This window comes from Helianthus annuus, chromosome 5 (assembly GCF_002127325.2).
Source record: "Helianthus annuus cultivar XRQ/B chromosome 5, HanXRQr2.0-SUNRISE, whole genome shotgun sequence".
Classification (NCBI taxonomy): Eukaryota; Viridiplantae; Streptophyta; class Magnoliopsida; order Asterales; family Asteraceae; genus Helianthus; species Helianthus annuus.
This window is the reverse complement of record NC_035437.2, coordinates 4,554,740-4,566,953: the sequence shown is the minus strand read 5'-3', so window position 1 is coordinate 4,566,953 and position 12,214 is coordinate 4,554,740. Positions and strand designations below refer to the sequence as shown.

The 12,214-nt window shown below is 43.5% G+C and overlaps 1 long non-coding RNA gene across 1 annotated transcript; it reads left to right on the top strand.

Moving 5' to 3' along the window:
• The first annotated feature begins 368 nt into the window (after positions 1 to 368).
• LOC110939754 lies at positions 369 to 1,233 on the top strand. Its single transcript, XR_002592457.2, has 3 exons — positions 369 to 635; positions 745 to 788; positions 988 to 1,233. It is a non-coding gene; the product is annotated as an uncharacterized LOC110939754 (long non-coding RNA).
• Positions 1,234 to 12,214: the final 10,981 nt, after the last annotated feature.

Here is a 12,214-nt window from a genome sequence, read left to right as displayed (position 1 = left end):
TAATTTCTTATTAATTTTTTTTAATATAAAACAGCGTGCGGTGTACACGGGGCCCTTTATTCGCTACTTTGTCTACTCACCGGATGCGAATGCATATATTCTTGTATGTTTCTCTCTAAACTAAGGAAACAATACATGTTGCCCGAGCAACCTTGCAACGACTGCGTTTTTTGATTTTTTTATTTATTTATATTTTTAGCCTATGATGCCCAAACCCATCTTGACCTAAAACCATCCAAACCTATCCTAAGCCATACCCGTCCTAGCCCATACCCATCCTAACCTATTACCCAAACCTGCTCAACCCACCCATTTTGCCACCCCTACTTTTGACCTAGGTTTATCTTTAGATAGGTAAAAAAAGTTCTTTTTGGTTGCAGAGTATGCATACACTCTAAAAGTTTCGTTTTTTTACTTCGGTTTCTTATTATATGTACCAGCTACGTATCTATTTGGTTATAAATTATCCCTAGGTTTATCTTTGTATTTGGTTTGTTTTTATATGTACCAAATCATCCCTAGGTTTGTATACTCATACATGCCAAAGTACATGCTAAAGTATATTTATATATGCAGATGTGAGTGTGTGAAAAACCTGGTACCTGATCAAAAATTGTTAAAAAGGATATGTTCAGGTCATTTTTCTCTTCTTTAACTTTTATTTTCATCAATTGGTTCGCAATGGTTGTTGTTTAGCAATAGTTGTTATTTACCAATCTGATTAGAAATTGACTTCAACAACAGGGTATGCTAATTACATGTAAAACTATATGATTCCATCGCAACAGGTTAGGGTCCACACTTAAAAGGTTATTCATTTGTTTGATGGGAATTGTTGGTATAAATGTAATTAAAGTAATTATTGTTCATCAAGTGAATTTTTTTTTGTTTAAATTTTTTATTAGGGGCGAATTTGTTTCTGTTCAATCATTCATTTTTATGTTTTTGGGGTTTCTGATTGATGGTTTCATTTTTTTGGTTGAGCAGCTTGGCTAGATGGAGTTTTTGGTCAAATGTCAAGGAGGGCAAGTTTTAACTTTTGATGAAATAGCACTGGACTACAACATAGTATCGTTATTAAGTTTTACTCTTATCTTTTTAATTTTTTCTATTGATTTGTAGTCACAATGGCTTCGGTACAACCCACCTATTGATATTTTTATGATGTTTTTTCCTTTTGAATTATGTTTCAAGCCCATTTTCATTTTACTTTTATAAATTAGGTTATTAATCTATATGTTATACTCAGTAATCCATTATATGTTTCATTCATTCATACAATCCTTTATTGTCACACCCCGTGTTTTCCAAAAGTCAAAGTCAAAGTCAAGGCGTTGACTGTAATTGGAATTAAAGATGAATAAAGATTATTTTGTTTAGTTTCATTTTGATTTTCATATTATGTTGAGTAAGTGTTGTATAATCAAACTAATCGACCGATAATCGAGCTGCGAATCGACGACCGACTGTGAATAGTAGGAAGTAACAATGCGATAAAGTTGATAATCAAGCTAATCGAATCAATCATCGAACTCAAGTGTGGGGATTTTAATGCTTTTATACGTGTGTGTGTGCCTTACGTGTTACTTGTGCATGTTACTTTTATGTTAAAGTGTGTGGTGAATCAATCAAATCAATCGAGACTCGAAGGATAATCAAACTCAATCGAAACCGACTTTGAGAATAGGTTGTAAGGATGCTTGTATGTTAGATATAGTAGTTGGGACTAAAAGTAATTTGAATAGGAACTCTATCCTACTCTATTCCTCGTTCACCGAAATCGAAATCCTAAAAATCGCCGCGAAACACTCAAAACGGGGCCAACCGATCGAACAGGGCAACCTGATCGAACAGGCTAGCCGATCGAACAGGCTGTTCGATCGAGCAGCCCACTCGATCAGGATTGCTGTTCGATCAGCTGCCCTTTCCTCTTTTGGAAGCCTATAAATAGGGCTGTCTTTGTCAAACTTTCCACTTTTGGAAAACTCTGACCGACCAGCCTTCTTTTCTCACTAAATCTCAGATTTCTCTCAAACCGGTAAGTATTTCACTCCGATTCTTGTACGAATTTGTTCACCTATTGATTCTCTACACTTCTATCTTTCAAAATCGGAATTTCAACCGTGAAATCTCCAAGATCTAGGTGTTCTTGGATGATGTCATCATGGTGTTCTTCAAGAACACTAAGTTTTGGCATCATTCCACCATGAATAACTTAGATCTAACCGATTTCCACATAAACAACCTAAAATCTACCAAAGATCTTAACATCTCACGGTGGAAAAGGATTGAAAGATTGGTTTTCATCTATCTTTCAACTCTTTTACACTCAAACCGGTGAAAACGAAGCTTGAACCGACTTATAAATCATTCTAAACAAACACATGGTTCAAGATTCGGGTTCTACCATGAGATTACCGATTTCGGGTTAAACGTTAGACTTAGGCCCTGAAACGCCCACTGACCGGACTTGGGTGATTCCAGCCGAGTCAGTGAGTCAAGTTGAGACTGAGGTTTTTATGGTTCAACTCGTAATCAAAATATCTCTAAAACATCACCAAGTAACGGGAATAACCAAGTGTTAAGTGATAGGTTAACCAAGTCAAGAAGCTAGCCGAACGGCTAGGCTGTTCGATCGAACAGCCCAACAGAACGACTACGCCAGCCGATCGACTAGGCTAACCGATCGACTAGCACCTGGGCCCACAAACTCACAAAGTGTAATATTGACAGAGTTCTGTTCGATCGATCGAGCCACTCGATTGTAGACATTACTCACCGAATCATGAGATATTACACTTCAACACTTAACCTTTTCGAAACATTGGAATGTCACCCGATCGAGCATGCCACCCGATCGAGTGACATCTTGCCAAGTTTGTAATGCTAGCCGATCGGTTGGGCTAATCGATCGAACAGACTGTTCGATCGGCCGACTTGAAAGGCAATGCTGCAAAAACCTCAAAAGTTCAAACCATCATACACAAACACGTCCTTCTCATCAAAGGAAGAAACAATCCACTTGAAAGAACCAGCCGATCGAGCCAGCCGGCCGATCGAATGGATGCTCGAACGGACTGTCAAACCAATCGAACAGCCCACTCGATCGAACCAGCCGTCCGATCGAATGGCCTACTCGATCCATGTCCATTGTTTACTTTTCCGCGTTACTCATCGTATTGTTATCGAACTATTTAGGCTAACCTATTCTCAGTGCTCCCTTCAATCCACATCAACCACTGTGAGTATACTCGATCCCTTTTTGCTTTCAGCACTTTTGGGTGTTACATACGTAATCTATCAAAATCACATACAACTCAAACTATTTGAACGCTAACCTATTTGCATGTATTACTTGTCTAAATGATTGCTGTTTATTATGTTTACACGTGGAGTGCTATCTACCTGCTTTAGCAACGTAGTACTATAGTTTGGACTCAGCACCCGTTCACACGGGGGTTACTAAGGACAATTACTTGCATGGATTACGGTGGTAATCATGTATTGCGAACTGTCTCGGACAGTCAACCCGAAGTCGTTGGTATCGATGGTCCCTCGTTGATAATTTACATGCATCGTTTCCCCTTGTGTACGTGCTTGGTTATGCGTAAACTATTCAAACTCTATATGCTATATCAAACTTGTGTACTCACCTTTACATTATATGTATTGACTTTTATTTTAACGTATGTGACAGGTGTTTAAGCTACTAGCTTGCTAGGGAAGCGAGGCAATAATAAGCTTCTAGGAGCCTGTGACCATAGACCAGTGTCCACGTACCTGCTCTAGGGCCATAGTTATCTGTAGATCTTGTACTGGCACCTGTAGCCAGTGGGATCTACAGTTAGCCGTCTTAGAAACTTCAAACAATATTTAATTCAGTCTGTAATAATTAAGAATCTGAGTTGTCGGAACAGCTCCTAACTTGTTTAGATGTTTTCTATGATAACTTGTTATTTATTTGGGACACGGTATGGGACGTGTTATATAACTGAATTTGTATGATAGTTGTTGTGGAAACTTCTGAACAATCTGTTTCGCTCAGTGCCGCGCCCCGATGATTCCGCCATCGGTTGGGGTGTGACAGATTGGTATCAGAGCCATAACTATAGGGAATTAGGTTAGACACGATCTAGTCCGGATCGCTGTCTTAGAGACCTAGACTATAGCTAAGAACCAAGAGACCAAGTCTATGTGCTTATATCTGTCATTCATTCTATTCTGACATTGCATTCGAACTCCAAACCAAATTCTACAGTTTGGACGGGATTAGGTGTGAAAGCCGTGAATTCCTGACTAAATTGTTGGATTTTGCCGATTACTTATGTGTAATTTTCTATCAACAAACGGGGAGAATTATACCAAATCAGGGCTGAAACCCGCAATTTGATGCAAATTTTCCTCTAAAATTTTCTTAAAACAAGGAAGAAATTGCTAAGCTAGGGGTGAAACCCTAACCTTGTCAGTTATTCCGACCATATTTCATCTCGCCAAGGCAATTGACGGACTCCAACGACCTGAACTCACGAGTATGACCTAGGATACGCGTGCGTAATGCCCGGGAACTGAGGCAGAACCACGACCCTAGCGTCGAAAGTGACGACAAGTCTACTGTGAATAGTTGAATTGCCATGGTTAGTCAAAGTCTAGTAGCCGCAGACAATCTATCATCCAAATTTAAGTGTTGCTTCGTTGAATTTATACGTTTTGCCTGTTTACGTGCTTTAATTTCGTTGGTTACTCGATTTGCTATTCATCAGCGTGATCTTTGTTGCTATCCTACCTCGATTCAATCCTCTGTTGACGTGATCTAGGCGAAACCAATATGCTAATACTACGCTATACGACTAAATTAGACGATACAATGTGATGCTACACGATATACTATACGAACGACGCTCGACTTGTGATAAATAGGTTTCTGTCTTTTGACTACTCTGTGCTAAGATACGTAGGTGTTAGGAAATGATGTGCTTGATTGATTTACGTGTCATAATTGTTTATGTGATTACGTGCCTCTGTGATTATGTGGACTTTGTGGAACCTGTGTTTATGTGCTTATATGTGATACGTAATGTGAGATGCGACGTGATTCTAAGCTTTAGTAATCTAAGACGTGTGAGATGAGATTCGATTTCGTTGTGTTGAGCCCTATGGCGATGTCTATTGCAGACCATGTCGTCATCATCAAGGACTCGCCAACATCTTACCCGTCAGGAAAAGAGAGATCGACGTCTCGCCAAGATCATCTCAAGGTCCATAGCAAAGGCTGTCAGTGAGGTGTACGAGAACACAAGCAAGTCATCTGAGGAATCTCGAACCCTCACAGAATCCAGCAAAGCTCCGTTTAGCTTCAAGCAATTTAAGGCATGTGGACCAAAGGAGTTCACCGGTGAAGAAGGCCCTACAGGCTTGTTTCATTGGTTTGACTCGGTAGAAGTTACCCTTCGTCAAAGCGGATGCCCAGACCATCTCCGTACTCTCAATGCTACCGGTGTCTTCCAGTCGCGAGCTTTGGACTGGTGGACAGCCGAAAGGAACAAGCGCGGGAACGACGCTGCCTACGAGCTGACGTGGGAGGAACTGAAAGCGATCATGCTGGATGAGTTCTGTCCTCCCCACGAACGCCAAAAGTTGGAGGATGAGTTCTGGACCATCAAACAAAAGGAGGGCGACAACGCTGGTCTCACTGCCCGTTTCAAACAGTTGAGCATTATCTGTCCAGATCAGGTCAAGACTCCTGACATGACCATCAAGAAATACATCCGTGCTCTTCCGGATTGTGTTGCAGATTTTGTTTTCGCCTCCAAACCCGCATCGATCGAGGAAACCTACCTACTCGCCGCCGAGATTAACGACAAGCGGGTTAAGGCTGGTGTCTGGGATAAGCCATCCAAGTCGCTGCATCAAGTCACCACAGCATCAACCGACAACACCACTGCTCAAGCCTCCAAGTCTTCGAGAAGAAGAAAGAAGAACAAGAGTTGCGCTGCCGCAACCACTGCTGCTCCACTCCAATCAGTGCCACCACAGCAGCAACAACCACAGCGCACTGCGCCAGTGATCAATGCGCCGCCGGCTAAGCGTGCGTACACCGGCCCCCACCCACTCTGTGCTACATGTTCTTATCATCACCCGGTGGGTGTGGCCTGCCGTTTCTGTCCCACTGCAATGTCTACGGACATTTCACTGCGAGTTGCCGCTATGGTCCTCGTCAAGCCCAAGCTCAAGCCGCTGTTAACCAAGCTCTACTCCCTGCTCCTCAAGCTCAACAAGCCGCTCAGGCCCCAGCAACCAATGTTCGGACCTGCTTTGCATGTGGTGACCCTAACCACTTTGCGAACCGGTGCCCGAACAGGGTGGTAAAGCAAGAAGCTCAACAGCCCCAGCAACAACAACAGCAGCCTCAACAGCAAGCAGCTCACGCCAGAACCTTCAACATCAACGCACGTCAGGCTCAGGCTGACAACAACGTGGTCAATGGTACGTTCCTTGTGAATGGTATATATGCATCATGTTTGTTTGATACTGGAGCCGATAACTGCTTTGTGTAATTTGAATTTGAGAAGCTTCTTAGACGTAAGCGCTCTTATCTTTCGTCGTCATTCGAAGTTGAAGTCGCTACCGGAAGAACTATTGCCGTCAATTCCGTGCTCCGTGATTGTACTCTTGAGCTCAACAATCATATCTTCCCTATCAATCTCATCCCAATGCAGCTCGGAAGTTTCGATGTCATAGTAGGCATGGACTTTCTTCGCGAAAATCATGCTGAAGTTGTGTGCTTCGATAAAATGATTCGATTTGTGTTAGCTAGTGGTGATATTCTATGTGTGTATGGTGAAACTACTGCGAAGGATCTCAAGCTCATGTCATGTCTTCAAGCTCGCAAGTATCTCCGCAAGGAATATCGAGCCTTCTTAGCCAATATTGTAGTAGCGGAGGAGGAAAAGAAAAAGAAAGTTGAAGTCAAAGACGTCCCAGTTGTCCGAGAATTTCCTCAGGTATTCCCTGATGATCTTCCTGGATTACCTCCAAGTCGTGATATCGACTTTCGAATTGACCTTATTCCTGGAGCCAATCCTGTAGCCAAAGCTCCTTACCGACTCGCTCCCTCCGAGATGCGAGAACTCTCAAACCAACTCCAAGAGTTACTTGAAAAAGGCTTTATTCGCCCGAGCACTTCTCCTTGGGGCGCGCCAGTCCTTTTCGTCAAAAAGAAGGACGGGTCGTTCCGGATGTGCATCGATTACCGGGAGTTGAACAAGCTAACCATCAAGAACCGATACCCCTTGCCCAGAATCGACGATTTGTTTGACCAGTTACAAGGTGCTCAGTGCTTCTCCAAGATCGATCTACGTTCAGGCTACCATCAGTTGCGGATTCAAGAGGAAGACATACCCAAAACCGCTTTTCGAACCCGATATGGCCATTACGAATTCGTTGTCATGCCTTTTGGTTTGACCAACGCACCCGCGGTCTTCATGGATCTGATGAATCGCGTGTGTAAACCATTCCTAGACCGCTTCGTCATTGTATTTATCGACGATGTCTTGATCTATTCCAGATCGAGGGCCGAACATGCACAGCATTTGCGGTTTGTTCTCGAGTTACTTCAGGGGAATCAACTCTACGCCAAGTTCTCCAAGTGTGAATTCTGGCTGGAGGAGGTTCAATTTCTGGGTCACATTGTGAATGGTCAGGGTATACACGTTGATCCCGCAAAAATTGAGGCAGTTAAAGGCTGGATTACGCCAAAGAATCCGTCAGAAGTTCGTTCTTTTCTCGGATTAGCTGGTTACTACCGAATATTCATCGAGGGATTCTCGAAGGTTGCCGTGCCGCTTACCTCCCTTACTCATAAAGACAAGCCTTTTGTGTAGGGAACCGCGCAAGAGACTGCTTTCCAAACCCTCAAATACATGCTGTGCCATGCACCGATTCTCACACTGCCGGACGGAAGCGATGACTTCGTTGTCTACTGTGATGCTTCAAACCTTGGTCTTGGCTGTGTCCTTATGCAGCGAGACAAGGTTATAGCTTACGCTTCTCGACAGCTCAAGATCCACGAGAAGAACTATACAACCCATGACCTCGAGCTAGGCGCAGTTGTCTTTGCATTAAAGATCTGGCGACACTACCTGTACGGTACAAAGTGTACGATCTTCACCGATCACAAGAGCCTACAACACATCTTTAACCAAAGGGAACTCAATATGCGTCAACGCCGATGGGTAGAACTTCTCAACGATTACGACTGTGAGATCCGTTACCACCCAGGCAAGGCGAATGTAGTCGCAGACGCCCTCAGCAGAAAGAATTACGTGATAGGTGTTCGAAACATCCAGGCCCAGTATAACCTCGAAGCTCTCATCCGTGAAGCACAACACGCTTGCTTTAACGAGCGTACATTGAAGAGAGAAAGAATCTATCACGATGGAACTCAGCTCGTAAGCAAAGCCAATGGGATATTCTACTATCTGGACCGAATCTGGGTTCCGAGGAGGACAGATTTGCGAAAGATCATCATGAACGAAGCCCACAAATCCCGATACTCCATTCATCCCGGTGCAGACAAGATGTACCAGGACCTTCGCTACAAGTACTGGTGGCCTGGGATGAAACGGGATATCGCCCTAAACGTTGGTAGCTGTTTAACTTGTGCAAGAGTCAAGGCTGAACATCAAAGACCTTCCGGCTTACTCGAACAACCGCCGATACCCGTATGGAAGTGGGAGAGCATAGCTATGGATTTCATAACTAAGCTTCCGACCACGCCATCAGGTCACGACAGCATTTGGGTGATAGTCGACCGTCTAACCAAATCAGCCCACTTTCTGCCAATACGAGAAGACTATAAGGTGGCCAAACTAGCCCAAATCTACACCGACGAGATCATTAAGAATCATGGTACGCCTCGAGACATCATCTCTGATCGTGACGCTCGGTTTACTTCGAGATTGTGGGAAACATTTCAAGCGGCTCTTGGTACGACGCTGAATTTGAGTACCGTATTCCATCCACAAACCGACGGACAGACTGAAAGAACGATCCGTACTATTGAAGACATGCTCCGTGCGTGTGTTATCGATTTTGGTGGTAGTTGGAGCAAACACCTGCCATTGGTCGAATTCTCGTACAATAATAGCTATCACTCCAGCATCGAAATGGCACCTTTCGAAGCCTTGTATGGTAGGAGATGTCGCTCGCCTATTGTATGGCACGAGGTCGGTCATTCGCAATTGACGGGACCCGAAATTCTGCAAGAAACGACCGACAAGATCCACCAGATCAGGGAAAACTTGGTAAAGGCCCGGGATAGACAGAAGATGTACGCCGATAAACGACGCAAGCCCCGAGAATTTGCAGTTGGTGACTATGTACTCCTAAAGGTATCCCCTTGGAAGGGTGTAGTCCGATTCGGCAAAAGAGGGAAACTTGCGCCTCGATTTGTTGGACCCTTTAAGATTCTGGAGAGAATCGGAAAAGTGGCCTACAGACTCGAATTACCGGAGGAACTCAGCAATGTCCACCCGACTTTCCATGTTTCAAACCTTCGGAAGTGTGTAGCCGACCACGACGCAATAATACCACTTGACGATCTTCAGGTCAATGAGACACTACACTTCGTGGAAAAGCCTGTCGAAATCATGGACCGACAGACCAAGCAACTCAGACGCTCCCGCATTCCTATTGTGAAAGTCCGATGGGAAGGCAAACGAGGCGCGGAGTTCACTTGGGAACTCGAACGTGACATGAAGGCCAAGTACCCGCAGTTGTTCAGATAGATCTGAAGCATCAAATTGGTAAAATCACACGGCGATGTACGGTTCTCAGCCTAATTTCGGGACGAAATTCCCTAAAGGAGGGGAGACTGTAACACCCCGTGTTTTCCAAAAGTCAAAGTCAAAGTCAAGGCGTTGACTGTAATTGGAATTAAAGATGAATAAAGATTATTTTGTTTAGTTTCATTTTGATTTTCATATTATGTTGAGTAGGTGTTGTATAATCAAACTAATCGACCGATAATCGAGCTGCGAATCGACGACCGACTGTGAATAGTAGGAAGTAACAATGCGATAAAGTTGATAATCAAGCTAATCGAATCAATCATCGAACTCAAGTGTGGGGATTTTAATGCTTTTATACGTGTGTGTGTGCCTTACGTGTTACTTGTGCATGTTACTTTTATGTTAAAGTGTGTGGTGAATCAATCAATTAAATCGAGACTCGAAGGATAATCAAACTCAATCGAAACCGACTTTGAGAATAGGTTGTAAGGATGCTTGTATGTTAGATATAGTAGTTGGGACTAAAAGTAATTTGAATAGGAACTCTATCCTACTCTATTCCTCGTTCACCGAAATCGAAATCCTAAAAATCGCCGCGAAACACTCAAAACGGGGCCAACCGATCGAACAGGGCAACCTGATCGAACAGGCTAGCCGATCGAACAGGCTGTTCGATCGAGCAGCCCACTCGATCAGGATTGCTATTCGATCAGCTGCCCTTTCCTCTTTTGGAAGCCTATAAATAGGGCTGTCTTTGTCAAACTTTCCACTTTTGGAAAAACTCTGACCGACCAGCCTTCTTTTCTCACTAAATCTCAGATTTCTCTCAAACCGGTAAGTATTTCACTCCGATTCTTGTACGAATTTGTTCACCTATTGATTCTCTACACTTCTATCTTTCAAAATCTGAATTTCAACCGTGAAATCTCCAAGATCTAGGTGTTCTTGGATGATGTCATCATGGTGTTCTTCAAGAACACTAAGTTTTGGCATCATTCCACCATGAATAACTTAGATCTAACCGATTTCCACATAAACAACCTAAAATCTACCAAAGATCTTAACATCTCACTGTGGAAAAGGATTGAAAGATGGGTTTTCATCTATCTTTCAACTCTTTTACACTCAAACCGGTGAAAACGAAGCTTGAACCGACTTATAAATCATTCTAAACAAACACATGGTTCAAGATTCGGGTTCTACCATGAGATTACCGATTTCGGGTTAAACGTTAGACTTAGGCCCTGAAACGCCCACTGACCGGACTTGGGTGATTCCAGCCGAGTCAGTGAGTCAAGTAGAGACTGAGGTTTTTATGGTTCAACTCGTAATCAAAATATCTCTAAAACATCACCAAGTAACGGGAATAACCAAGTGTTAAGTGATAGGTTAACCAAGTCAAGAAGCTAGCCGAACGGCTAGGCTGTTCGATCGAACAACCCAACCGAACGACTACGCCAGCCGATCGACTAGGCTAACCGATCGACTAGCACCTGGGCCCACAAACTCACAAAGTGTAATATTGACAGAGTTCTGTTCGATCGATCGAGCCACTCGATTGTAGACATTACTCACCGAATCATGAGATATTACACTTCAACACTTAACCTTTTCGAAACATTGGAATGTCACCCGATCGAGCATGCCACCCGATCGAGTGACATCTTGCCAAGTTTGTAATGCTAGCCGATCGGTTGGGCTAACCGATCGAACAGACTGTTCGATCGGCCGACTTGAAAGGCAATGCTGCAAAAACCTCAAAAGTTCAAACCATCATACACAAACACGTCCTTCTCATCAAAGGAAGAAACAATCCACTTGAAAGAACCAGCCGATCGAGCCAGCCGGCCGATCGAATGGATGCTCGAACGGACTATCAAACCAATCGAACAGCCCACTCGATCGAACCAGCCGTCCGATCGAATGGCCTACTCGATCCATGTCCATTGTTTACTTTTCCGCGTTACTCATCGTATTGTTATCGAACTATTCAGGCTAACCTATTCTCAGTGCTCCCTTCAATCCACATCAACCACTGTGAGTATACTCGATCCCTTTTTGCTTTCAGCACTTTTGGGTGTTACATACGTAATCTATCAAAATCACATACAACTCAAACTATTTGAACGCTAACCTATTTGCATGTATTACCTGTCTAAATGATTGCTGTTTATTATGTTTACACGTGGAGTGCTATCTACCTGCTTTAGCAACGTAGTACTATAGTTTGGACTCAGCACCCGTTCACACGGGGGTTGCTAAGGACAATTACTTGCATGGATTACGGTGGTAATCATGTATTGCGAACTGTCTCGGACAGTCAACCCGAAGTCGTTGGTATCGATGGTCCCTCGTTGATAATTTACATGCATCGTTTCCCCTTGTGTACGTGCTTGGTTATGCGTAAACTATTCAAACTCTATATG